Source organism: Chiloscyllium plagiosum, unplaced genomic scaffold (assembly GCF_037043375.1).
Source record: "Chiloscyllium plagiosum isolate Xiang-an unplaced genomic scaffold, Cpla_swu_hap1 HiC_scaffold_5, whole genome shotgun sequence".
Taxonomy (NCBI): domain Eukaryota; kingdom Metazoa; phylum Chordata; class Chondrichthyes; order Orectolobiformes; family Hemiscylliidae; genus Chiloscyllium; species Chiloscyllium plagiosum.
This window is the reverse complement of record NW_028270143.1, coordinates 10,878,621-10,905,015: the sequence shown is the minus strand read 5'-3', so window position 1 is coordinate 10,905,015 and position 26,395 is coordinate 10,878,621. Positions and strand designations below refer to the sequence as shown.

General features: G+C 39.6%; 1 protein-coding gene across 3 annotated transcripts in view; it reads right to left on the bottom strand.

The window, feature by feature from the left end:
* Positions 1–26,395, bottom strand: part of osbpl3b (oxysterol binding protein-like 3b) — a 218,909-nt gene that overhangs the window by 191,621 nt on the left and 893 nt on the right. The gene's annotated exons all lie outside the window — the stretch shown is intronic.

Sequence of the window (26,395 nt, the reverse complement as noted above, 5' to 3'; positions counted from 1 at the left end):
ATAATTAGCGATGAGAATTCCAACAGAGATTGCCCCCTCCCTTAGCTACACCATTTACAATATTACTTCTGCTACAACTAATGTGATTAATTCCATATTAACTAGGAATCTAACCAAATACCTCAAAAAAGATTTTCAATGTTTAGAATCACATTACATGGTCAAATTAGCCAGGATGTTATTGCAGAATCAGGAGAACATTCTGAACAGTAAGCTACCTGATGTAATGCCAGAAATATGAACCTAAAAGCAAAAATGAAGGCAAACATGAAACCAAACTATTTAATTGTGAATAGCGAAGTGAATGTGTTTCCAATAACGAATGAGAACATTGGCTTTTGTTCCCAGAACATTCCTTTGCACCTTGCCTTTGCAGCATTCCTTGCCACTTTTGAATCCAGTACAAAAAGAGTTAAGTAGTTCAAATCCCTTATTGACCCAAAATGACAGACAATCTCCAATTTCTGATAAAATAAAATACCATTAGCAATATGGAAACATTATGATGAGATTTGAGGCATCAGGATGCAGCCTAACAGCTACAAATAATTCAGCACTGATGGATTGGCAAACAAATTAATACATGCAAGAACTCAGCAGGTCTGGCAGCATCTGTGAAGAGAGGAACAGTTAACTCTTCAAGTCCAATACAGTTCTTCTTCAGAATGCCTCCACAGATGCTGCCAGATTTGCTGAGTTCCTCCACATTGACTTATTTTTACTTCAGATTTTTAGCATCCACAGTATTTTGCTTTCATTAAATTAATTCATGATTCAGGAGAAATACAATGCAAGTTATGCAAATGTAATTATGATTAGCATACCTACAAGGCATTTTGATTTAAAAGATGCCTTTACAACATCTCTTTTGAAATCAACCAGTCAAATTTATAGATGGTGTCGAGAATAAATTAGAATTTGATCAACAATACTCTATTAATCATTAAAGAGAAAGATTATTTATTGGTTGTAACCTTAATTTCTTGCAAAAACAGCACTTATTCAGACTAATCACTTCCCTGATAAATTATTGCAAGCCGCTTTATTACTCTGGCTGTACTGAAACATTTCAGCAATCATGCAAAAACAAAACCTAAAAGTGGAAATTTTCCACCCCCTTAAACAAGTGAGCAACGGTGACACAATTGGGAAAATATCGCAAAAAGAAAAAAAAACAAAATTAAGATTGTCATCCTAAGAGAAAAAAAATCTCTGGTTTTATTTTAACGTTTAAACAGTGAAATTAGAATTTTACGAATGAGCAGCAACTACTTTGTTTCCATGCACTTGCAAAGGCAAAAACATAGGAATAACTTAGATGACGAGGTGAATAAAAGCCACTGAGTGGACACAGGAGCATAAAAACGAGTAGGCAATTCAGCCCTTTGCACCTACTTCTCCACTTAATACGATCACAGCTGATCTCATCTCAGCCTCAACTCCACCTTGCTGTCCACTCTCCAATCCCTGAAACCATTATAAATTAAAAATATCTCTCTCTTCCTTAAATTTGTTCAGTGTCTCAGCATCCGCCACACTTTGTGTAGTGAATTCCACAGATTCATGACACTCAGATGTAACTGTTCTCTTCTGCTTTAAATCCATTAGACTGAAACTATGATCGCTCATACTAGATTGCCCCAAAGAGAAAACATCTGCTCTATATCTACTTTGTCAATTTCCTTCAGCATCTTGTATCTCTCAATTAGATCTCCTCTCATTTTTCTATCTTGATTATCGACCTTAACTGCTCAAAGAGTCGTAGAGTCATAGTATGGAAACAAACTCTTCGGTCCAACCTGTCCATGCCGACCAGATATTCCAACCCAATCTAGTCCCACCTGCCAGGCACCCGGCCCATATCCCTCCAAACCCTTCCTATTCATATACCCATCCAAATGCCTCTTAAATGCTGCAATTGTACCAAGCTCCATCACATCCTCTGGCAGCTCATTCCATACATGTACCACCCTCTGCGTGAAAAAGTTGCCACATAGGTCTCTTTTATATCTTTCCCCTCTCACCTTAAACCTATGTCCTCTAGTCCTGGACTCCCCGACCCCAGGGAAAAGACTTTGCCTATTTACCCTATCCATGCCCCTCATAATTTTGTAAACCTCTATAAGGTCACCCCTCAGCCTCTGACGGTCCAGGAAAAACAGCCCCAGCCTGTTCAGCCTCTCCCTATAGCTCAAATCCTTCAACCCTGGCAACATCCTTGCAAATCTTTTCTGAATCCTTTCAAGTTTCACAACATCTCTCCGATAGGAAGGAGACCAGAATTGCACACAATATTCCAACAGTGGCCTAACCAATGTCCTGTGCAGCCGCAACATGACCTCCCAACTCCTGTACTCAATACTCTGACCAATAAAGGAAAGTATACCAAACACCTTCTTCGCTACCCTATCTACCTGTGACTCCACTTTCAAGAAGCTATGAACCTGCACTCCAAGGTCTGTTTGTTCAGCAACACTCCCTAGGACCTTACCATTAAGTGTACAAGTCCTGCTAAGATTTGCTTTCCCAAAATGCAGCACCTCGCATTTATCTGAATTAAACTCCATCTGCCACTTCTCAGCCCATTGGCCCATCTGGTCCAGATCCTGCTGTAATCTAAGGTAACCCTCTTCGCGGTCCACTACATCTCCAATTTTGGTGTCATCTGCAAACTTACTAACTGTACCTCTCATGCTCGCATCCAAATCATTTATGTAAATGACAAAAGAGTAGAGGACCCGGCACCGATCCTTGTGGCACTCCACTGGTCACAGGCTTCCAGTTTGAAAACGAACCCTCCACCACCACTCTTTGACTTCTACCTTTGAGCCAGTTCTGTATCCAAATGGCTAGTTCTCCCTGTATTCCATAAGATCTAACCTTGCTAATCAGTCTCCCATGGGGAACCTTGTTGAACGCCTTACTGAAGTCCATATAGATCACATCTACTGCTCTGCCCTCATCAATCTTCTTTGTTACTTCTTCAAATAACTCAATCAAGTTTGTGAGACATGATTTCCCACCCACAAAGCCATGATGACTATTCCTAATCAGTCCTTGCCTTTCCAAATACATGTACATCCTGTCCCTCAGGATTCCCTCCAACAACTTGCCCACCACGTAGGTCAGGCTCACCGGTCTATAGTTCCCTGGCTTGTCTCTCTTCAAAAAGGCAAGCCTTTTGTCTATGGAATTAATTTAGTGCATCCTTCCTCAATAAGGGGACTAAAATGTAAACAGTATTCCAGTTGCAGTCTTACCAATACCTTGTGCAGAGGGAAAATAATTACTTACCTTTAGAGAATAAAGAAAATCATTTATCACCTTCTTGCAATGTTGAGTCTGTCGTTTAAAACAGGGACACAGCAATAACCTAGATCTGTATCACAGTCCAGGCTGGCTGCCACCACCACCAGCACCAAACCCCAAAACATAAATAACTTAATTGGAAGTTTATAGACAAATCATCACTTGACATGTACAATGATATGCTCATACATATTCACGAAGACCCAGTTTGTACATGTACACTGAAAAATCTCGGTTCTACGTCACCGCCTGCTCTCATCTGCTCTACCATACTTAAGCTATTAGACTGCTTGTTTGACATCCAGTACAGGGTGAATCAAATATTTAATCAATTAAATATCAGAAAAATCTTATCTTAGTTCCACATTATAAACATAACTCAATAGCTACTGACTTCATCCCCATCTTGTCAAATTTCTGAGCCTGAGCTGGACTACTCGCAACTTTGGCATTACACAACTACTCACCTATACCCAGGATAAGCTCCCAACCATACATTTTGTATAAAGGCCATGTATTGTCACCCTAAGCATCATCCAACTCCAGCCCTCCTTAGCTCAACAGCTACTGAAATATTCATTCATGTCCTTGTCCCCTCTGGCTTTGACTATTCCAATGCACTTCAATCGGTTCTCCCATATTTTCCCTCCATAAATTGAGGCTACGTAAATTTGTACTGTCCATGCTTTTATTCAGCCAAAGGCCTGTTCACTGTTAATATGCAGTGGTTCTCAATTGGGCATTGCCTCAAATTTAAAACTTTATACCTGGTTAGTATTTTAACAACCTCTCTAGCCCCACAATCCTTCAACATAGTTGTTCAAATCTAAATCTGACCACGAGTATTCAATATTAACATTGATGTCTGTATTGTCTTTTCCTCCCTAAATGCAAGGATCTCTCTACCTCACTATCCTCCTGTAAGAGAGTGCTTAAAATCAACCTCTGACTAACCTTTTGTTGAGTGGTCCTAATATCTCCACATGCAGCTTGAGGTAACCACTTGATGTAGGAGCAGCACTCCGAAAGCTAGTGTTTCCAAATAAACCTGTTGGACTATAACCTGGTGTTGTGTGATTTTTAACTTTGTACACCCTAATCCAACACCAGCATCTCCGAATCAGCTTGAGGTTAAATTTTACTTTCACAATACTCCTGTGAAGCACTCAGCACTGGAGCACACCAGAAGCTTGCTTATGTTTTAGTATTATCATTGAGGACATGACCTCAAAGGCACACTAGTGGGATATTTTATTGCAGTAAAAGCCATTCTATAGAATAAGTTACTTTTAACTAGTGTCAACTTTCAAAAAAAAACAGGTTTGTGACTAATTTGAGAAATTCATCATCACAAAGTCAGTTAAGTCTGCTTTCTTGCCACAGCTGCTGCCAGACCAGCGTAGTTTTCACAGCAATTGCTGTTCTTGTTTCTCATATCCAGCATCTGTGGTTTATTCGCTTCATTTTATGCAAGTTCGGTTGTGAGTTAGGAAGACAAATGCAGTGTTAACATTTATTTCAAGAGGGCTAGAATACAAAGAACAGAGACATATTGCTGAGGCTGCATGAGGCACTGGACACACCGCAGTTGGAATATTGTACACAGTTTTGCACCCCATATCTCAGGGGGATGTGGTGCTGGCAGGCATCCAGAGGTGGTTTACAAGAATGATCGTGAGGAAAAAGACTTGTCATATGAGGGCAGTTGAGGACTCTGGGTTTGTACTTGATGGAATTTAGAAGGATAAGAGAAGTTCTGATTGAAACTTACAGAATAACGGAGAGGCCTGGAGAGACTTGGACCCAAAGGCACCGCCTCAGAATGAAGGGAGGACCCTTTAGAAGTGAGATGAGCAGGAATTTCTTCAGCCAGAGAGTAGCTAATATGTGGAACTCATTGCTACAGAAGGTATGTGGAGGCCAAGTCATTGAGTGCATTTAACACAGATAGATTCTTAATTGGTAAGAGGATCAAGGGTTGTGAAGGGAAGGCAGGACAATGGGGTTAGAGAAATGCATCAGCCATATCAAAATGGCCTAATTCTGCTTCTATATCTTATAGTTTAATAGTACCTAGAAGTTCATGTCAAATTGACCACATTTAATGAAGCAAGCATATTTTTCTGACAAAGACATGACAATCTTTCTGATATAAAACATTGACACTGTTTCTCTCTCCACAGACAGTTCCAGACATGATGCATATTTCCATTATTTTGAGTTTATGAACTGACCACAATTTCAGCATTTACTTATATCTGCATAAGGGGATGAATTTCTACTCTTTTCAAAAAAAAATATCGGTAAATTGGCCTTGATGACTGGAGAAAAATGCTTTAGTAATCACTTAACACTGTTCTTTTTTTTGGTCAAATCACAATAAACACCAATTTGGCAGTATCATAAAACAAGCAAGACATTTGATGCTTCTGCCCTAATGTTTCTACAAATCCCGTACAACAAATATCGGTTGTATTTTGCAGTTCCACTCCACAAAGAGGTTCTCTTTGACCACAATGCCTAAAATGAAAGCAAATCCAATAAGTAGCTAACAACAACTTGCATTTATGTGGTGCCAATACCCCGAGGTATTTATCAGGACCAATTATCAAATAAAACTTAGAGATAATCCCAAGAGATAGGAGGATAGATGGCCAAAAGCCAGGTCATGGAGATTATTTTCAGCTGCTCCCAATCACTAAACGTGCAGAGGTTGAGAGGTTCAAGGAGGAAATTTAAGAGCTTACACAGACAGAAGGGAAGTGTTCAAAAGGAAATGCTAGAGATGCACAATGTTACTGCTGCACAACAAGCCAAACTGGAAGCTTGAACAGAGAAGCCTATACAGATTAGGTATATAACGAACATTATCTGCAACTCTCCATACCTTTGATTATTGTGTTTTACTTGGCATGACATTTTCATGTTTGAAGCATTTCTGGCACCATTACATTCTTGATATACAATTATCCATGCCTGCAACTACCTTAACACTTTCCATCTTGTTACATCATCAAATAGTCATCCAATCTTTTGATTTAAATCCATCATTTGTTTTGGCTCAACTATGTTAAAACAGCTTTTGCCTAGTGCAAGGAGAGTATGGAGAGAAAAGAATCCCTTAGTTTTGTTTAAAATGTGCTTACACATCATCACGCTGCAATTGCATAATTGTCTTACATTCTCTTTATCCATTTTCAGATGGCTTTGTACAATGTTCACATTGCTTAATGATTCTGTCTATTTTACCAAAAGGTATAGCTATGGCTCAGAAGTGGGGTGAAAGAAGAATAATTGATGGTTTATGCTTAGAATATTAAGAGAGCCGAAATACTTGTGTGGAATGCCCTCTCCAAAAGTCACATACATGGTGTAAAACAATTTACAGAATTTTTTTACTACTGCAATTGCATTGAAACTCTACTGTCAGGTAAACCAAACTATAATTTAAAACTCAGTCAGGGATTTTATTAAATCTGTAATTAAGTATTGATTATTAATCTGCCAATTTACAAATCACCAGTACACACAGTTTGTTCTCCTTATGAATATAAACCAACTCTAGCTGTGCATTTCTGATTAATAATACACAAATAGAAGATAGGATTGACACAGAATGCAATGCTTCCGACTGGCATTTTGGTTTTGCTTAGAGAAAACAAAAGTGGCACAAAATTATCCAAAATAATCTCCTGTCTTCAAACAGACAACAAATTGTGGATTTACTGTTTCTGCTGGCAAGATTAACTGGCACTGCAACAGCTGACTTGCCAGTTTCACAGCTGCTGAGTGCACCTGCCTATGTTCTCGATGATATGTAAAAAAGATATTCCGTGTCACAGCTGATGGGTTTTGAAGCAAAACCCCCTTAGATAATAGAGTATCACAATCATAAACTGAACTCACAGTAACACTTACAGATGCAATACAGCATTAATTAAAACATCCAATATCTCTAGCAAAGAATTGAATTTCTGTGTTAAAGTGGTTTATACCACCACCGACGGATGATTCTATTTATGGAATGTTAACAACAGTTTATGGATCTTGCACATTCCAGCTGTGCTCCTCTGCAAAATGCTTCACATCTCGGACACTTGTTGCCTTTTCCATCAATTTATTCCTCTGTTTACCTGTTAATCATTCCCCCTCATTCAGACACAGGCTGGTTTTGAGGCGATTAACTATTTTGACCATAAAATTATAGAAAAATAAGAATTAGCTTCTATCACACTTTTTACTGGGTTTTTTAAAAAAATAATTCAATCTGCCTATCACAGATTGTTCACCTTACTCTAACTGCACTTCCCCATTTTCCCCTGCTCAACACTTAACTCAAGTTCTGACATATCTCTGACATTTCCCAATTATGAATAAAGGTCATTAACTGGAAATATTAGTTCTGTTTCTTTCTTAACAAATTCTTCCAGACCTGGTTTTCTGTTAAAACCTCAGCTTTGTTTGATAAGGAGGCACGTTTGTCAGGACATGTGCAACACCGACAATGGTGTCTTTGATGCCCAGATTTTTTTTAAAAATGAAAACAATTCACAGGATGTGGGTGACACTGTGTAGGCCAGAGTCTATTACCTATCCATAACTGCACTGGCGAGGGTGGTGGTGAGTTGCCTTCTTAAACTGTTGCAGTCCTTGGTCTGCATCAAAATGTTCACTTCTTGATTCACTACAATCTTAGCAACAATATTATTGCACATTATTGCAAAGGGATGTGCTAGATCATTAAAAATTTATCATATTGTAAACTAGATCCAAGTATAAAGACAGGATAGCAAATTGCCTTCCCTAAAGGGAGTTAATGATTTTTGTTAAAAAAAACTATGTAAAATATTAATCTGGCCTGTTACCAGATTTATTGAATAAAAACTCATTCCATCATGTTGGCATTAAACTCTAGTACCAATGCAGTACTATGGTTACTATATTGCTGCACCATCTGTATGTGCAGTGAGTCAGAGGGGAAACATTCTTCCATTTCATACAGCCACCAGAGCATTGTTAATCATATATTTTTTAAATGTACACTTCATTTATCCACGAATAATGTTTTTGCATGTCAGCTTCTAATCTGCTAGAATGTGAAGCTGCAACTCAGCAGTAAAAGCTTTAATGGCTGCTGCACACAGAGTTTTAGTCAAACTCGCATTTCTTTCATCAGCAGGAATTTCTATACATGAATTCTAAATTCAGCTCACAGTATGAAAAGAAAATATCATAATTAGATACTCAAGTGCAGTAGTCTGGAGTATATAAGATGATGAATGAACTGAAGAGAAAAGTCACCCTTTGAACTCTGTTGCCAATCTGCTTCCATGTATGAAGACTCCTACTGCCTTCTATCAAATAAAATAAACTCAATTCAAAAGTTACAGAAGAATCTGGTTACAATTAATCTAGTAGGATAGAATGGAAGCTATTTAAAAACAACTGTTCACCTTAACAAAACTACGTCACTTAGCTTACTGCCAATAAACGACAGAATGATCACGTTTTCTGCCTCAAAACTGGTTAATATAAGAGTTTCATTCATTCATTAGTACAAAAATAGCATCATATGCATTTCAAAGTATTATTTTATAAAGGCATTGTTTTAATTTGGATTAAGACTGTGAAATAGTCAAATTCAATGAAAGACAAGAATTTTTTCACTAAATATTACAGAATGATTAGTCATTAGGGATCTTATAAATAGAACATTTTGACCAAATTAGACTGCTGTAATTAGAATTTACAATAATTAAATCAACACAAAAATTGATTCAGATCTACAGCACTGAAAAAAAAAATGAATTTGCCAGCACAGTTAAGGAAGTTAAACTTTATTTTGCATCAGCCATTAAAATGGTAACTGATCATTTGAAGACACTATCATAGCTAGCATGACAAATCCATGCAGTGTTTAGAATGCATAGATCTCTGCATAAACCTCAAAGAAAGAAACTCCCCCTCCCTTAATTATCTAATCTTGCATTTAATGGAATAAGAACAGAAATTGCTGGAGAAATTCAGCAGGCCTGGCAGCATCTGTGGGATGAAAGCAGACTTAAACTTCAAGTCCAGGGACGCTCTTTCATAACTTTTATTACATTTAAAGGTTTTTTTCTTCCTTTCCCCTTAAAGTCCCCAGTGACTTATAATGACTGATTTTCTATAGAATTAACATCAAATATGAATGTTTCAAAGAGAATACAGAAGTGGATAAAGTTGTAGTCTTCCTATTCAAAAACTAAACCATGCAGTGATTTATTAAAATGTAAACCTTCAGTACTAAATAATAAAAGCAGCTCATCCAGATACATTAACCAGCATAGTTCATTACCAAACATAAAAGGAAACACTAGTTATTTATTTTAAATTTAACTGTAATCGCTCCAATACTTACACAGTTTAATTGCTCATGAGAATCTGAATTACTGTCAAAACCTTAAACAGAACTTACCTTTCACTTTCAAAGGGCAATGCCAAGCTTAGTACAACTAAGGCCTGTTTGGTCTTCGACGACTCTCAACACTCAAGCATCAAATAATACATCCATTTTATAGATCTAAGAAATCACACATTTCCCTACTTTCCAACTTTAAATGGATTTCAAATTGATTGGAACATTTCATTCCTGAGCTATATGGCTGTAGGATCATGGTTCTGCTTTGAAAAATCAGGAAAAACTGGCTGACTAAAGTACAATTATGACACTAATGTCTTCAATGACATTAACCCTGTGCAATAGTTGTATACAATTATTGCTACAAACATCAAAGTTGAGTTTAGTTTAAAATTACATTTTAAAAACAGAGCTTGTTTGTGGAGGAAAGAATGGTGCACGAGTTGTGTGTCATTTTGACACGCTCTAATGCGCCATTTTGGACTACTCATCAGTTAAAGAAAAATGAGCAATTTTATTACAAGGTTACCGTGAAGATTTCTGACTCAAGAAAATTTTAAATCGAGAATGGCTGCAGCCCCACAAGGTGTATTAAGAGCATTTAGTGCCAAGTCTACTAACTCACTACCATTAAAGCAACAGGAAGCTAAGCTTTGGATTGCAATTTCCTCTTATACATTATTTAATATTTCGAAGGTAAATATTCTCTCACAAAGTCACCATGAAATTGGCATGCATCATTCGGCAATTGATTTTCATAACAATACCACGATGGTATAGGAGGAGGTAACCCACATGCCAAATCACAATAGATTATGTAACGGAAATTCAAAAATGAGGAAGGATGGAGGTTTCTTTTAAGTTCTATGACTCTAAGATTTATCCTTTTCAGTTAAACTTGATTATCTTTGTAAACTGTCACTAATGTTACTGCCCACTTTGTTTACATGTCTCGTACCTGCTTTTGAAACTATTTTCTTTAAATTTTATGTTAATTTGAAAAAACCAGTCTTTTATACAATGTTCATTATTTCCTTCAGACTGCTATAAGACCATAAGACCATAAGACATAGGAGTGGAAGTAAGGCCATTCGGCCAATCGAGTCCACTCCGCCATTCAATCATGGCTGATGCGCATTTCAGCTCCACTTACCAGCGTTCTCCCCGTAGCCCTTAATTCCTCTAGACAACAAGAATCTATCAATCTCGGCCTTGAAGACATTTAGCGTCCCGGCTTCCACTGCACTCCGTGGCAATGAATTCCACAGGCCCACCACTCTCTGGCTGAAGAAATGTCTCCGCATTTCTGTTCTGAAATGACCCCCTCTAATTCTAAGGCTGTGTCCACGGGTCCTAGTCTCCTCGTCTAACGGAAACAATTTCCTAGCATCCACCTTTTCCAAGCCATGTATTATTTTGTACGTCTCTATTAAGTCTCCCCTTAATCTTCTAAACTCCAACGAATACAATCCCAGTATCCTCAGCCGTTCCTCATATGTTAGACCTGTCATTCCAGGGATCATCCTTGTGAATCTCCGCTGGACACGTTCCAGTGCCAGTATGTCCTTCCTGAGGTGTGGGGACCAAAACTGGACACAGTACTCCAAATGGGGCCTAACCAGAGCTTTATAAAGTCTTAGTAGCACAACTCTGCTTTTATATTCCAACCCTCTTGAGATAAGAGACAACATTGCATTCGCTTTCTTAATCACGGACTCAACCTGCATGTTTACCTTTAGAGAATCCTCGACTAGCACTCCCAGATCCCTTTGTGCTTTGGCTTTATTAATTTTCTCACCATTTAGAAAGTAGTCTATGCTTTTATTCTTTTTGCCAAAGTGCAAGACCTCGCACTTGCTCACGTTAAATTCCATCAGCCATTTCCTGGACCACTCTCCCAAACTGTCTAGATCCTTCTGTAGCCTCCCCACTTCCTCAGTACTACCTGCCTGTCCACCTAACTTCGTATCATCGGCAAACTTCGCTAGAATGCCCCCGGTTCCCTCATCCAAATCATTAATATATAATGCGAACAGCTGTGGCCCCAGCACCGAACCCTGCGGGACACCGCTCGTCACTGGCTGCCATTCTGAAAAAGAACCTTTTATCCCAACTCTCTGCCTTCTGTTAGACAGCCAATCCTCAATCCATCCCAGCAGCTCACCTCGAACACCATGGGCCCTCACCTTGCTCAGCAGCCTCCCGTGTGGCACCTTATCAAAGGCCTTTTGAAAGTCTAGATAGACCACATCCACTGGGTTTCCCTGATCTAACCTACTTGTTACCTCTTCAAAAAATTCCAACAGGTTTGTCAGACATGACCTCCCTTTACTAAATCCATGTTGACTTGTTCTAATCAGACTCTGCTCTTCCAAGAATTTAGAAACCTCATCCTTAATGATGGATTCTAGAATTTAACCAACAACCGAGGTTAAGCTGATTGGCCTATAATTTTCCATCTTTTGCCTTGATCCTTTCTTGAACAAGGGGGTTACAACAGCCATCTTCCAATCATCCGGGACCTTTCCTGACTCGTGACTCTTGAAAGATCTCAACCAATGCCTCTGCTATTTCCTCAGCCACCTCTCTCAGAACTCTAGGGTGTATCCCATCGGGGCCAGGAGATTTATCAATTTTAAGACTTTTTAACTTTTCTAGCACTATCTCTTTCGTAATGGCAACCATACTCAACTCAGCCCCGTGACACCCTTTAATTTTTGGGATATTACTCATGTCTTCCACTGTGAAAACTGACGCAAAGTACTTGTTAAGTTCTCCTGCGATTTCCTTATCTCCCATTACTAGGCTTCCTGCATCAGTTTGAAGTGGCCCAATGTCTACTTTTGCCTGTCATTTGTTTCTTATGTACTGAAAGAAACTTTTACTATTATTTCTAATATTACTGGCTAGCCTACCTTCATATTTGATCCTCTCATTTCTTATTACACTCTTTGTTATCCTCTGTTTGCTTTTGTATCCTTCCCAATCTTCTGATTTCCCACTGTTCTTAGCCACTTTATAGGATCTCTCTTTTTCTTTAATACATTTCCTGACTTCCTTTGTCAGCCAAGGTTGTCTAATCCCTCCCCGGTTAATCTTTCTGCTGTCTGCCATGCTCTGCTTTTAGATGGCCTCTTTTGAGCAAAGGGCCCAAAGTGACACTCAACTTGATCAACACATTAAGTTGATATGATCTCTGTAATGCTACATCTACTTTCTTCTAACATAGCCAAAATAAGTCAGTTGTCAACTCCAGATTGCATTAATGGAGGTATAAAAATGCTAAACTGAAAAATTGAACTCAAGAAAAATCCAAATTACAAATCAACGACATGTGAAAATAAGTTATGTTATAGGTTGTGTGACATAATTCCAAAATTTCACCACGGAAGTCTGAAGCGGGAAATACAAAAGTCAAAACACCCAAAGTTGGTGCTGCAATTTGGGGAAAAGAAAGAGATGTGAGAAAGGCAAAGGCTCAATTAAAAATGTTGCATTCTGATTAACTTTAAGCATTTTCAACTTTACACAGTTTTTTTTGTTAAAGAAGTGGGGGAAAAAAGGTAGCATCTAGATTCTTTACAGAACCACCTTGAATATCACTTTTCCAAGTATTTCCTCAATGGATAATGTCCCACATGTAATTTTTCCACTCAAACAGACACTCTCCTCGTTCACCAATTACAATTCATACTCTTCCTTATTTGGCACTTTCTTTTCAAAAGGAACTTTCTTCCTTACAACTTACTCCACACAAGTATACTTCTATCACTTTACTTCATTCACACTGGCATACTTTGCCCTCCCTGCACATTTCATACTGAGAACCTTTACAAGTGCATACAACACCAGAATGCAATTGAAGCTATATGCATCTCATCGTGTGAATTGTTTAGACAGATGCAAAAGGTCTTCAGTTTGGTCCAGGCAGAATGTAATGGTTGGAGCAGGAGAAAGGGGTGTGTCACTATCTTCAACAGGTTGAAGAACATTACCAGCATACAGCAACTCAGCTCTTCCATGTCAAAATCAGAAATCACACAACCCAACCAAATTGCCACAGGTCATAAATCCAGCCCCTGACTCTATCTTCAGATCTAGGTAGGATCTTTTGAACTTTCACTGGTTTTATTCACTCCAGGTTCTCTAAAAATAAAAGACACTCATGTTTATGTAGACTTGGTATAGACAGATGATGCATTCTAAAATATTTCTATTTATTTCAAAGTTATTTTAGGATAACTTACTAATTTAACGTTTTCCTTAATCTACATTTTGCTGAATTAAGCAAAGACTACCTTCATCAATTGCATATGTTACAAACATTAAGTGTGTTCTTACAAAGGAGACACTTTTTCACTTGGGATTGGAGACAAATGCAAAAGTCAGCACACCCCAAAACCAAAGAACAAACAATGGAGAAATATTAAATAAGAGGAACTGAGTTTTCTATTGTTCTATATAAGAAGTATAGAAATAATTCCATGGAACATGGGCACTTGATGAGCCAGTGTTTATTGCTTATCCCTCGGTGTGCTTATGAAAGTGGATGTGCTAGTTTCTCGAACAGCTATAGTTTATCGTGCCATATGTAGACATGCAATGCTGTTAGGGAGGGAATTACAGAATTTTGACCACAGCAACACAATGGTAATATATACACAAATCAGATAGTTACTGCCATGGAGGGAACTTGAAGGCGATGGTTGCCCTTGTCCTTCTAGATGGAAGTGGTCACATGTTTGAAAGGTGCTATTTAAAGGAGGGTTGGTGTATTTCTGTAGTGCATCCTACAATTAGTATATTACTGCTACTGATCGTTCATGGTGGAGAGAGTGGATGTTTGTAGATGTGGTAATCAAGCCAGCTCTTTTGCTGATAGTGTCAAGCTTCTCAACTGGTACTGGAGGTGCACCAATCCAGGTAAATGTGAAGTATTCCATCACACTACTGAAAATGTGCTTTTGTAGGTGGTGGACAGGCTTTGGAAAGTCAAAAAGTGAGGCAAGAGCAGCAAGTTACTCTTTGCAGGATTTCTAGCTTCGGACTTGACAAGTCTTCACCTGATAAAGGGGCAGTGCTTCAAAAGCTTGTGATTTCAAATAAACCTGTTGGACTAAAACCTACCATGTGATTAGTGACCTTGTTCATCCCAGTCCAACCAATACCTCCACGTCATTGCTGCATTTGGACATGGATTGCTTCAGTAATGTGAAGAATTGCAAATTTGCAATCAGCAAACATTCCCTTCTGAGCTTATGATGGAGAGAAGGTCATTGATGAAACCTAGACACTAGTCAGGTATGACTCTAACCAGCAGTGGGTTTTCCCTAATTCCCATTGACTACAGTTTTGCTCAGGCTCCTTGAACCCACACTCGGTTAACTGCGGTCTTGCTGCCAAGGGTAATCACTCTCACCTCTGGAATTCATCAGTGTTTGGACCAAGACTGTAAATAGGGTGAGGCACTGAGTGGCCCTGGCAGAATCCAAACTAGGCATCAGTAAGCAATAAATTGTTAAACAATTTGTTGCTGTGGGTCTGGAGTCATGTGTAGACCATGCCAGGTAAGGACAGTTGTTTTCTTCCTAAAGGACATTATGAACCAGAACAGTTTTTCCAACAATTGACAATGGTTTCACAGTCATTGTTAGACACAATGTCAATTTTTTAAATTAAATTCAAATTCCACTATTTAAGTAACAACCACTTACAGTCCCCTTATAATACAAAGGGCACTTACAATTTAGATTTCAGTGACAGTACCAACAAATAATGAGAGCAAGCGAAGAGATACACAGTTATAGAAATAAATTTCAACAACTTGTGGAAAAGATTGACCCATGGCTTCTAAAAACAGACAAATTATCACAATAAATAAAGGAGAGAAAAATTGCAGCTCTAGCCAAGAGATGAACAATCTGAACTTTCCCGACATTTTTCGATCTGGACTCATGCTCAGTCAGAACTGGGAAAACGTACAGCCTAACAAAGAAATAAATGCAATTCTTGAATGGTGCATAGGCAATTCTTGTTCAGGCAATTGTTCCACATTAGTTGCCGATACGCGACATCTGACCTCCATTAGGAATGCAGCAAAATTGAGAACAATGTTGACCGCATTCCTCCCCTGCCTTTTAGCCTGAAAGTGAATGTTCAGATACATTATCAGACATTCTACCCAGAATTCATTTTCACCAGGTACATTACTTCTCCTTCCAAGTCAAATCTATATAAATGGTCTCCTTCAGGCTATTCTCACCTGAAGGTCAAAACGGTAAGGTTTAGAACAAAAGCAGCAGCATGTTAAATGGAGCGTCACAGCAGCTAAGACATGGGGAATTTTGCCAAAAAATAAGGGGCAGTTCTGATTTTTCAGAAAAGACGCTAAATAGCTTTTTGTCTTGCAGTACAACACAAAATACAATTAAACTTCATAATAAAGCAAAATACCATATATGGTGGAAATTTGAAATTTTGTAAAACCAAAAAAAAAACCAATCACCAACAGTTGATAGCTCAAAAGACTAGTGGTTAGCACAATTCTGAGCTGTGTGTCCATTACTTTTGCCACCACTTATTTAGCCAGGAATCTTTCTGTCAATCTCCCCTACCTCATACGTTTGATCCTATCTCCTGTCCTGCATTTTCATTTCTGCACTTCCCTGTGGCCTTTTACCCTAGCTGGATGCTTGCAGGATGACTTCTATCATCTCAATTCCTCAACTCTCCTTATTAACTCTAACCCATCTCCTAATCTGCAGCACTTCCATTCCCTCAGGTCCAACCCTAAAATGTTCAAACCTGCTGACAGTGTCATCTGGCAAACTAATCTCAACTTAACAGAGATCAAGCCTAAGACTGACATTTCCTCTTACCTTCCATTCTGCCATCCCTATCTATGAACATTTTGCTACAACTTTGCCATGGACATAATCTACTCTCCTCTTTTGTCTTGAATTTGCTTGTATTGTCAGTTATGAATTTACTTGTGACTTCTGTCATTAGTATAGGCACCATGGTAGGGAGATTTATAACACTTTTCATTGTATTTTTGTTGTAAACATGCACATGACAATAGATTCTAAATCTAAATCTCTTCAAAGTCTTGTACATTACAGATATCCACCTGGAAAAGCCTGCTTTTACGTCCTTGCAATATCCACTATTATGACTGCGGAAGCACATGCGAATGAATTTGCATTGCAAAATCCACATCTTTTATTTGGAAGCATGAGTGTTAGGAAAGGAGAAGCTGTTTACAGCAAGAACAAGTTCATCCAGACACAAGGAGGTGGTGCTGGAAATTTGTTGGACTCCAATCAGGAGGAGAAAGAGCCCTTACGTCATCCCTGCAGGATTGGAGTTGCAGAGAGATTGGACGTTTATGGTGAAAAGGAATCGGTCAGGTGCAGGAAGTGAAGAAAAGGCTGAACCAATGAATCAACCAAGCAGTCCAATTTAAGGATAAGTGAATTATTCAGAATTGGTGGTACTACACATTTGGAGTATGTGAAGGATTGATCTCCAAAAGAGGGCAGGTCAAGGAGCATCTGAAAGAAAAAGATGGTTTGATGTTTGAAGTAGTGATCGTGGTCCAGCGCAGAGGAAGAATTAAGAGTTGATATTCAATCTCAGCCAGGAAGAGAGTGGCTGCCCAAACAAGAGAACCACCCTTGTCAGGTGGTTTGACAATAATATTAGGGATGTATTGGAGATGATGGTGCACAGCAAATTCAAAGACATATGGGTTTGTCAAAGTAGGGGAACAGAGAAACTGGACTCTTGCTAGTCACTGAATGTCACAGGCACTGGTCACAATTTGGGAGAATTGCTTGAGATAGGAAGTGAGAAGGTTTCAGCCTCAAAGAGCAAGCAGTCCCATTGTACAACCATGCGCTGTAGCGGTGCAACTATATTCACACCAGTGAGCAACAAGTGGCTTTATATGCATGTGCCAGCATCGTTATTGTATTGTCATCACATCTCATTGATACGTAGTTTCACATGCTCGTCGATTGTTCCTGTGGATCTCCATCATCTCAAATCACACTCCACAACCAATGACCATATGTAGCACTCCCCTAACCCACCCAAGTGCGAATTAACCTCCATCTGACATGTCTGGGGCAAATAGAAGGAACGGTGCAGGTCAGCTGTAGTATGCCAGTGCTTGTCCAGTCGCACAGCTAGGCTTTAAAGATGGCGCTGGTATTTGAGTCCCAAGAGATCTAAGCAGTGGCTAGAGCTTCCACCGGTGGAAAGTAGGTGAGTATAGCATGCAAGGGTGCCATAGGGGTATACTGCATAGGTAATGAGGCTTTTATGGGAAGATAATGGAAAACCACACAATGGTGTGCAGAGAGCAACTGTCCATGAAACTCACTAAAACTGACACTTAGTCAATTTCTGCTAAGATTCAGCTCACAGATGTGATACCACACCAGCAGTTCTCACTGAAAGGATGCCAGAGAAATGGTCATAGTGAAACGAGGATTCAGTAGCGATGAGAAAGAGACAGCTGGGTGACGAGAAGTTTCCTGGTGATTTGCAATTATTTTTAGATTGTTTGGATAGTGGACAGTGGAGTAATCAGTCATGTAGCGTTAATGTGCTAACTGTAACAGGGCAGAGATGATGAAAGAAAGTTCAGTATCAAACCACGCTCAAAACTCATTGAGAGGAGGAAGTCTTGTTCAGTCTGAGATTTTTGGTGAGGATTAATCCTTTCATATCAAAGAAAGCAATAAGTCAAAACACAGTGACAATACAGCAACGAATGAGATGGGATGAAAAAACTGGAGTCGGAGGAAAGGAATACCCAGAGGGGCACTGGTATCAACAAAGTTCTGTGGTGTCCGCTACACAGGTAAGGCCAAAAGTGGAGCAGGTAATAACTTTCAGAAGACCTTCCTTCAGACCTCAACCTTCTCATCACCTGTCATTTTCATTCATTATATATGTCTCACTGTGAGCACTATGGCCTTGATCTCCTACAACGTTACAAACAATGTGAAGTTTTTGAACAACGTGAAGTTTTTGAACAACAGCTCACGTTTTACACTCTTGCTCGAGTCTTCAAACATGCCATTTGTTAAAAAGAAAAAGGGATTGGATAAAAGTCACATGGACATCAAACTCCGTTATATAAATCTGAGATTTTTGTAATTTTAACTCGTTAAGCTATGCATACTACCAACACAGATCCTTATCTGGTGTCACTTTATTGACCCAAAGACAACTTCAGTGCTGACCATAGTTACTCTCAGAAATAACCACAAATGTCTGAAGAGGCAAGTACACTGACGACAAATCAAATGTACTCCAGTGACCTGCTCAACTTTCCTCAGTCACATTCGCCAAATACAGTTTTTGAATATAGGCTTAAAAACAACAGGATACTTGCAATTATTTTTAGACTGTTTGAATAGCGGACAGTGAGTAATCAATCAGTCATGTAGCATTAATGTGCTAACTGTAACAGCGCCAGGAGCCTTACTCTGTGTGGCAGAACTATTTCCGAAAACAGCTGTGGAATATAAACATCCTAAGAAACAGAAAGGCAACATACATCCCTTTACTGAACTTGATAATAGCTACAGGAATTAATTCCTCCCTCCGCCCCCATCAACAGCAAGCTATCTTTATTTAGTATAATTTTCTGTACAAAATCAAAGGCCACTGCATTTACACAAAAGCCCACTAATCTCTAATAGGTTATTATTGGTGTTACTGTATCAAAAGTCCTACACATGCACTATTTTTAAAACTGTCAAATGGGGTTTTGACTCTACTGATGCGCTACTTAAAAAAGTGAAAATAGTAGTGCCAATAACCTTCCCACAAAAAATATCAAGAAACACCAATCTTAATAGGATTACAAACGTCAATGTTTCCTTCAGTCACTGATCTAAAAATGTTCAACCACTTCTGCAGACACGGACGTCAGGCAACAGTGCAAAAACAAAATCATAAGAGTCATCTTTTTATTAGAATCATTGCTGTTGAGGACCATGGAGCAAATTTAGCAAATCACAACTTAATTAGCTACATTTATTAAAATTAAGTTTAGTCAAAGTCTTAGTAGGACTTACACACTTAATGGTAAGGTCCCAGGGAGTGTGGCTGAACAAAGAGACCTTGGAGTGCAGGTTCAGAGCTCCTTGAAAGTGGAGTCGCAGGTAGACAGAATAGTGAAGGCGGCCTTTGGTATGCTTTCGTTTATCAGTCAGAGTATTGAGAACAGGAGTTGGGAGGTCATGTTGCGGCAGTACAGGACATTGGTTAGGCCACTGTTGGAATATTGTGTGCAATTCTGGTCTCCTTCCTATCGGAAAGATGTGAAACTTGAAAGGGTTCAGAAAACATGAACAAGGATGTTGCCAGGGTTGGAGGATTTAAGTTATAGGGAGAGGCTGAACAGGCTGGGGCTGTTTTCCCTGGAGGGTCGAAGGCTGAGGGGTGACCTTATAGAGGTTTACAAAATTATGAGGGGCATGGACAGGGTAAATAGGCAAAGTCTTTTCTCTGGGGTCGAGGAGTCCAGAACTAGAGGGCATAGGTTTAAGGTGAGAGGGGAAAGATATAAAAGAGACCTATGCAATAACTTTTCACACAGAGGGTGGTACGTGCATGGAATGAGCTGCCAGAGGAAGTGGTGGAGGCTGGTACAATTGCAGCATTTAAGAGGCATTTGGATGGGTATATGAATAGGAAGGGTTTGGAGGGATATGGGCCGGGTGCTGGCAGGTGGGACTAGATTGGGTTGGGATGTCTGGTCGGCATGGACGTGTTGGACCAAAGGGTCTGTTTATGTGCTGTACATCTCTATGACTCTACAAGTCAACAATGGAAAGCAGGAGAAGCTAGATGCAGAATACAAAAGTGAATATGAAAAATCATCACATACTTTATCCAGCCCCAATTTCCCCAAATAGTCCATCTGCCAGATTTTTGCAAATCACAGCAATCTCAACACTGAAGCCCAAATCTGATTTTTGGGGGATGCAACAAATTGAGTTTAACAAAGATTGCGCAAATATTGCAAGTCCAAATTGGAGTCACTGATCACCAACATCAAACATTTTAGAATGCATTAAAATTTCAGAACAGCAGTCAAATTACCGATAATCAACTCCACCTAATGCAGCAAGAAATTTTATTCATGCATTACTTCCTGAAGTGCTTTACATGAGTTACTAGAATAATGGGAAATAAAAAAGTCAATAGAAAGTATTTAGGGTGATTGAACATTTGTATAAAAATGATTTAAACTTCTAAAGGAGGACCATAAAAATGGTAAAAGAGTTCAGCATGCCAGATGGATCTACTGAGGCAGCTGAAGCTTTGCTCTAAATAATGAAATAGAAGAAAATGAGATGCACAGGAAATTGCAAGTACATGAAAAACAAATTCAAGTATGGATAAGAATGCAGAGGTGCTTGGAGCAAGGTCACGTCTGGGACAGATAGCACTTGAACCTGGAGGTTCTGGCCAGAGACAGGGACACTACCACCATGCCACAGAAGTTACGTGCTTGGCTACCAGGCATTTTTGGTTACAATTCGAAATAAGAATTCCATGATGTGTTGGACTGGGGCGAACAAAGTTAGAAATCACTTCAACTGATGAAGGAGCAGTGCTCTGAAAGTTTGTGATTTCCAATAAACCTGTTAAGTTTATAACCTGGTGTGTGATTTCTGACTAAGAATTCCACTATCAAGCTGAAAAACATTAAGCTAACTCTATTGTCAATTGAATTTCTTCCAGTACTCACCTTATCTGTCAATTTTACATTATCTATAAGTTTTATCAGATTTTTATTGATTCAACTTATTCTCCCTATCATACCTAATCCAGTTTAAAAACTGGGTCCAGTCCAAACCTTATCACCTTCCCTAGCAAATACTATGCCAAAGTAACAATTTAATATTTCTCTTATTTCCCACGAGGTTAGACTGTGCATTCCTTACTGGCACTCATGTAAGCAACTCAACTTCTTGGTGCAGAGGATATCAAGCTTGACGCATTGTGTATCACCTGCCTGTCGATCACCTGCCAACATACCCCAATGAGCATACTGGCTTAATATTCTTACTCCTTTAATGCACAAGCTTTATACCAAATACACTAATTATAATGTATATATAACAATCTCTTAACAGCACTACTCACTATTCAGGTGATAGATGAGGCCATAGAATCATAGAGATGCATAGCATGGAAACAGACCCTTCGGTCCAACCCGTCCATGCCGACCAGATATCCCAACCCAATCTAGTCCTACCTGCCAGCACCCGGCCCATATCCCTCCAATCCCTTCCTATTCATATATCCATCCAAATGCCTCTTAAATATTGCAAATGTACCAGCCTCCACCACATCCTCTGGCAGCTCATTCCATACACGTACCACCCTCTGCGTGAAAAAGTTGCCCCTTAGGTCTCTTTTATATCTTTCCCCTCTCACCCTAAACCTATGCCCTCTAGTTCTGGACTCCCCCACCCCAGGGAAAAGACTTTGCCTATTTACCCTCTCTATGCCCCTCATAATTTTGTAGACCTCTATAAGGTCACCCCTCAGCCTCCGACGGTCCAGGGAAAATAGTCCCAGCCTGTTCAGCCTCTCCCTGTAGCTCAAATCCTCCAACCCTGGCAACATCCTTGGAAATATTTTCTGAACCCTTTCAAGTTTCACAACATCTTCGTTTGTTTGAATTTACATTTGAAGAGACAGAACCAGTTTTCAGTATAATGGGCTCACTCTCTCTCTCTGTTCACCAATCTATGCATCTTTAAATTGTCTCAAACCTGCATGCGTGGTCATCTCTTACTAATCTCTTCTTCGATGGCCCACACCTCTACAAGCTTTCATTTGATAAGGTATCAGTGAAACATTGCTGAAAATCTGAAATAACAATAGAGAGGCTGGAAGAACTCAGCAGGTGTGGCCGTATCTGTGGAGAAAAGGAATTAAGACTTCAAGTCAATGCCCCAAATCATGAGGGGCATGGACAGGGTAAATAGACAAAGTCTTTTCCCTGGGGTGGGGGAGTCCAGAACTAGAGGACATAGGTTTAGGGTGAGAGGGGATAGATATAAAAGAGACCTAAGGGGCAACTTTTTCACACGTAGGCTGATGCAATTGCAACATTTAAAAAGACATTTGGATGGGTATATGAATAGGAAGGGTTTGGAGGGATATGGGCCGGGTGCTGGCAGGTGGGACTAGATTGGGTTGGGTCTGGTCGGCATGGACGGGTTGGACCGAAGGGTCTGTTTCCATGCTGTACATCTCTATGACTATGACTCTATGACTATAACTTAATGTCGTGTCCAGAGGACTATAGAGAACAGGGCGAAAAGACAAGGTGCTCTTCATCTATCTTATCCTATTCCTTCTAGCCTCTCTGATCAGTGCTTAGAGGAACAGGCCCCCAACATTTATATTTCACTTTCCCCAGGGATGTAAACCTGGAGATTGGAAGTCTTCCAGAACCTGCGACAGAAACTGAACTCAACAGTCTGAAGCATTCAACTTCTCCAAGTCCAATGCTATGTCCCACATACCTCTGGGAAACCGCCAGCTTGTTGCTTCTCCTCGTAAAAGGGGAAGGTGAAAAAAATCAGGTAAATGCAAATGATAGTCTCCTGTTCGCCAAATGTCCCTGCTGACTCCGTACTTGAAAGAGTAAGCCATGGAGACCTTTGACTTGCTCGAGGAAACTCAAGTAGTGATCAAATAGCACTAAAGCCTGTTTCCCTGGGATAAACTCTGCAGCTGCCCCTGGTCTATGCTGTATGCCCTTGTCTTTGGGACAGTTAGTCAAACTGACAAATGATTTATTGGAATTGACTTATTTGTTCACATATGCACAATGGTGGAAATGAAATGGATTGCTTGGGTTAGATCTTATCAGCAGTTGATAAGTTTTTTCCCTTGTTTTGAATCCCCTCATCGCCTTCCTCACTCAATATGCCTACAACAGTTTAGAAATTCCTAATGAAGTCTGATTGTGGACCTTGACCACTTAAACTTCAAACAACTTAATATACACCACACTTCAGTTAATATTTTTGCATCAATTCTCACCTATCAAACTCTTGTTAGTGCATTTTCTTCCTTTCAAAAAATTATGATATCAGATCCTTATAATTCTCTCAATTGCAAGATAAGTTGCCTGCATTCCAAAATAAAAAGCTAGGATTCTGCCTCACTGGTTATCATTTCAGACTTCATGCACACCCATTTCAAATCCACTTGCACATTTAAACAAGTTCAGTCCCTCATGTCATTCCACAATGCTCTAACCAACAATGTAATCATACTACCTCCTTTGTAATAAGATACCTGCATCAATTCAATCTTTCTTCACAACTATGGCTGCACATAATTGTTCATTTTCCTCTACAGCATGCATATAAAGTTACAACTCAGAGGAAGCTGGCAGAGGCCATTCCACATTGAATTACATTGTGCAGCCACCAAATTTGTTCCAACACGCAATTTACAACAAGATTCATTCAGGCCATTGTACTCAAGCTTTTATCATGTATACCACTGGAAAAGTATCAAGTTCCTGTTCGTGTCTTTTGGATGAGATGTTAAATCAAGACCCGCCTGCTTTCATAACTCAACATAGAAGATCCCATGATACTATTTTAACAACTAACAGAGGAGCCATCCCTGGTATCCTGACTCTCAGTCAACAAAACAGATTTCATGGTCAATTGTGTGTAGGTGCTTGCTGTATACAAATTAGCTGCTGCACTTCTGCCTTTACACAGTAACAGCATTTGAAAATATTTATGTACAACACTTTGAGATGTCTGGTGGTCACTAATGGCATTATACACTTAAGACTGAGATAGGTAGGTTCTTGAGTATCAAGGGGATCAAGGGTGACAGGGAGAAAGCGAGAGAATGGAGTTCAAAAATTTATCAGCCATGACTGAATGGTGGAACAGACTCAATGGGCTGAATGGCCTAATTTCTGCTCTTGTGTCTTATGGTCTATATAAAACATAAACCTATCTTTACCATCCAAAATGTAAACAGCACTGAATCATGCCACTATCACATAAGGTCTGGAACCACGCTATTTAACCAAACAAATGATTGTATGTTATCGGTTATTTACTATTTTATATGAACAAAGAACTGCAGGTGGATATCACAGAATCTCTCTGGTGTGGAAGTAGGCTATTAAGCCCATCAAGTCCACACCAACTCTCCGAAGAGCACCCCACCCAGACTCCTCCCCATCCTACAACCCTGCATTTCCCATGGCTAACCCACCTAAGCCTGCACATCCCTGTATATTGGGAAACTTAGCGTGGCCAATTCACCTAACATGCACATCTTTGAACCATAGGAGGAAACTGGAGCATCCAGAGGAGACCCACGCAGACATGGGGAGATTGTGCAAACTCTGCACAGAGCCATCCCAGAGTGGAATCAAATCCAGGTTCCTGTGAGGCAGTGCTGCTAACTACTGAGCCACCTTGCCAGCCTTTTTAAAAATTCAAATAACAATCCAACAATAATATCACTTGAACATTGCCTCTTCCCCCCGAAACATAACTAAAATTGCTGGAGAAACTCAGCAGTTCTGGCAGCGTTTGTGGAGAGAAAACAGGATGAAGAAGGGAAACCGTTCTGAAGAATCACTGGATTCAAAACATAAATTTTGTTTTCCCCCCACCGATGCTGCCAGAACAGCTAGGTTTCTCCTGCAATTTCTGTTTTTGTTAGTATGTTATATATCATCTTTGTAAGCCTTAGTATTACACATTTGAATAACTTTTACGTGCAATCTATCTTGTAAAGCTCTGGGGAGACTGAAGGAAATAAAGGAATTTTTATCATTAGCAGCAAAGCTTTCAGCTTCCTCGGCTCCACTTTCCAGAATGACCTGCCTGCATGATTTTCCATAACTCTCTTCCTCCAAATAGATATCTCTTGGACCAAGTGCTTGGTAATCTATTCAACTCTACATACCTGCCTTAACAGCTGTATTCCATTCTGTTATCTGAAGCACTCAGGGATGTGAAAGGCATTCCTATAATAAGCAACGATGTGGAGTTGCTGGTGTTGGACTGGAAGTACAAATTTGTACTTCCAAATAAACTTGCTGTTGTGAGATTTTTTTTTAAACTATAAAAAGCAAGGTGCTGTTCACACCAGGACAAACCTTCTTCCCTTAATATCCTCTTCCACAGCTGGAAGCAAATACCTGCCTCAAGCACTGAATCTCGGGGAAAATGAGCATGTCCAAGGACTCAGCCCTCCTAAAACTCAACTACAGTTGTGTTGAAAGTTACATTAAGTTAAAGCAGTTTTTTCCGCAATTAGTTCAGATGACAAATAATAGTCGCTGGTTGTTCCATCCGTTTTCTCGATACTGAGGTCATGCATGACACCATTCAAGGAATGCTCAGTATCAATGATTTGGACCTGGTGTTGTGTGATTTTTAACTCAGTATCAATGGTCACAAAGCCAGATTCATGCAAACTAGGCTCCTACTCAACAACGGAAATCCTTGCTCAGATCTTGTCGATCACGCTCGGAAAGGAATAGCCACAGTTTGCGGGCAAAGCACACCTAGAAGCAGAAAGCACATCTGCTCGCTAAAAAAATATTTGTGGCATTGTGTTGCAATCCCTACTGCCCTCAGCCATTTCCTG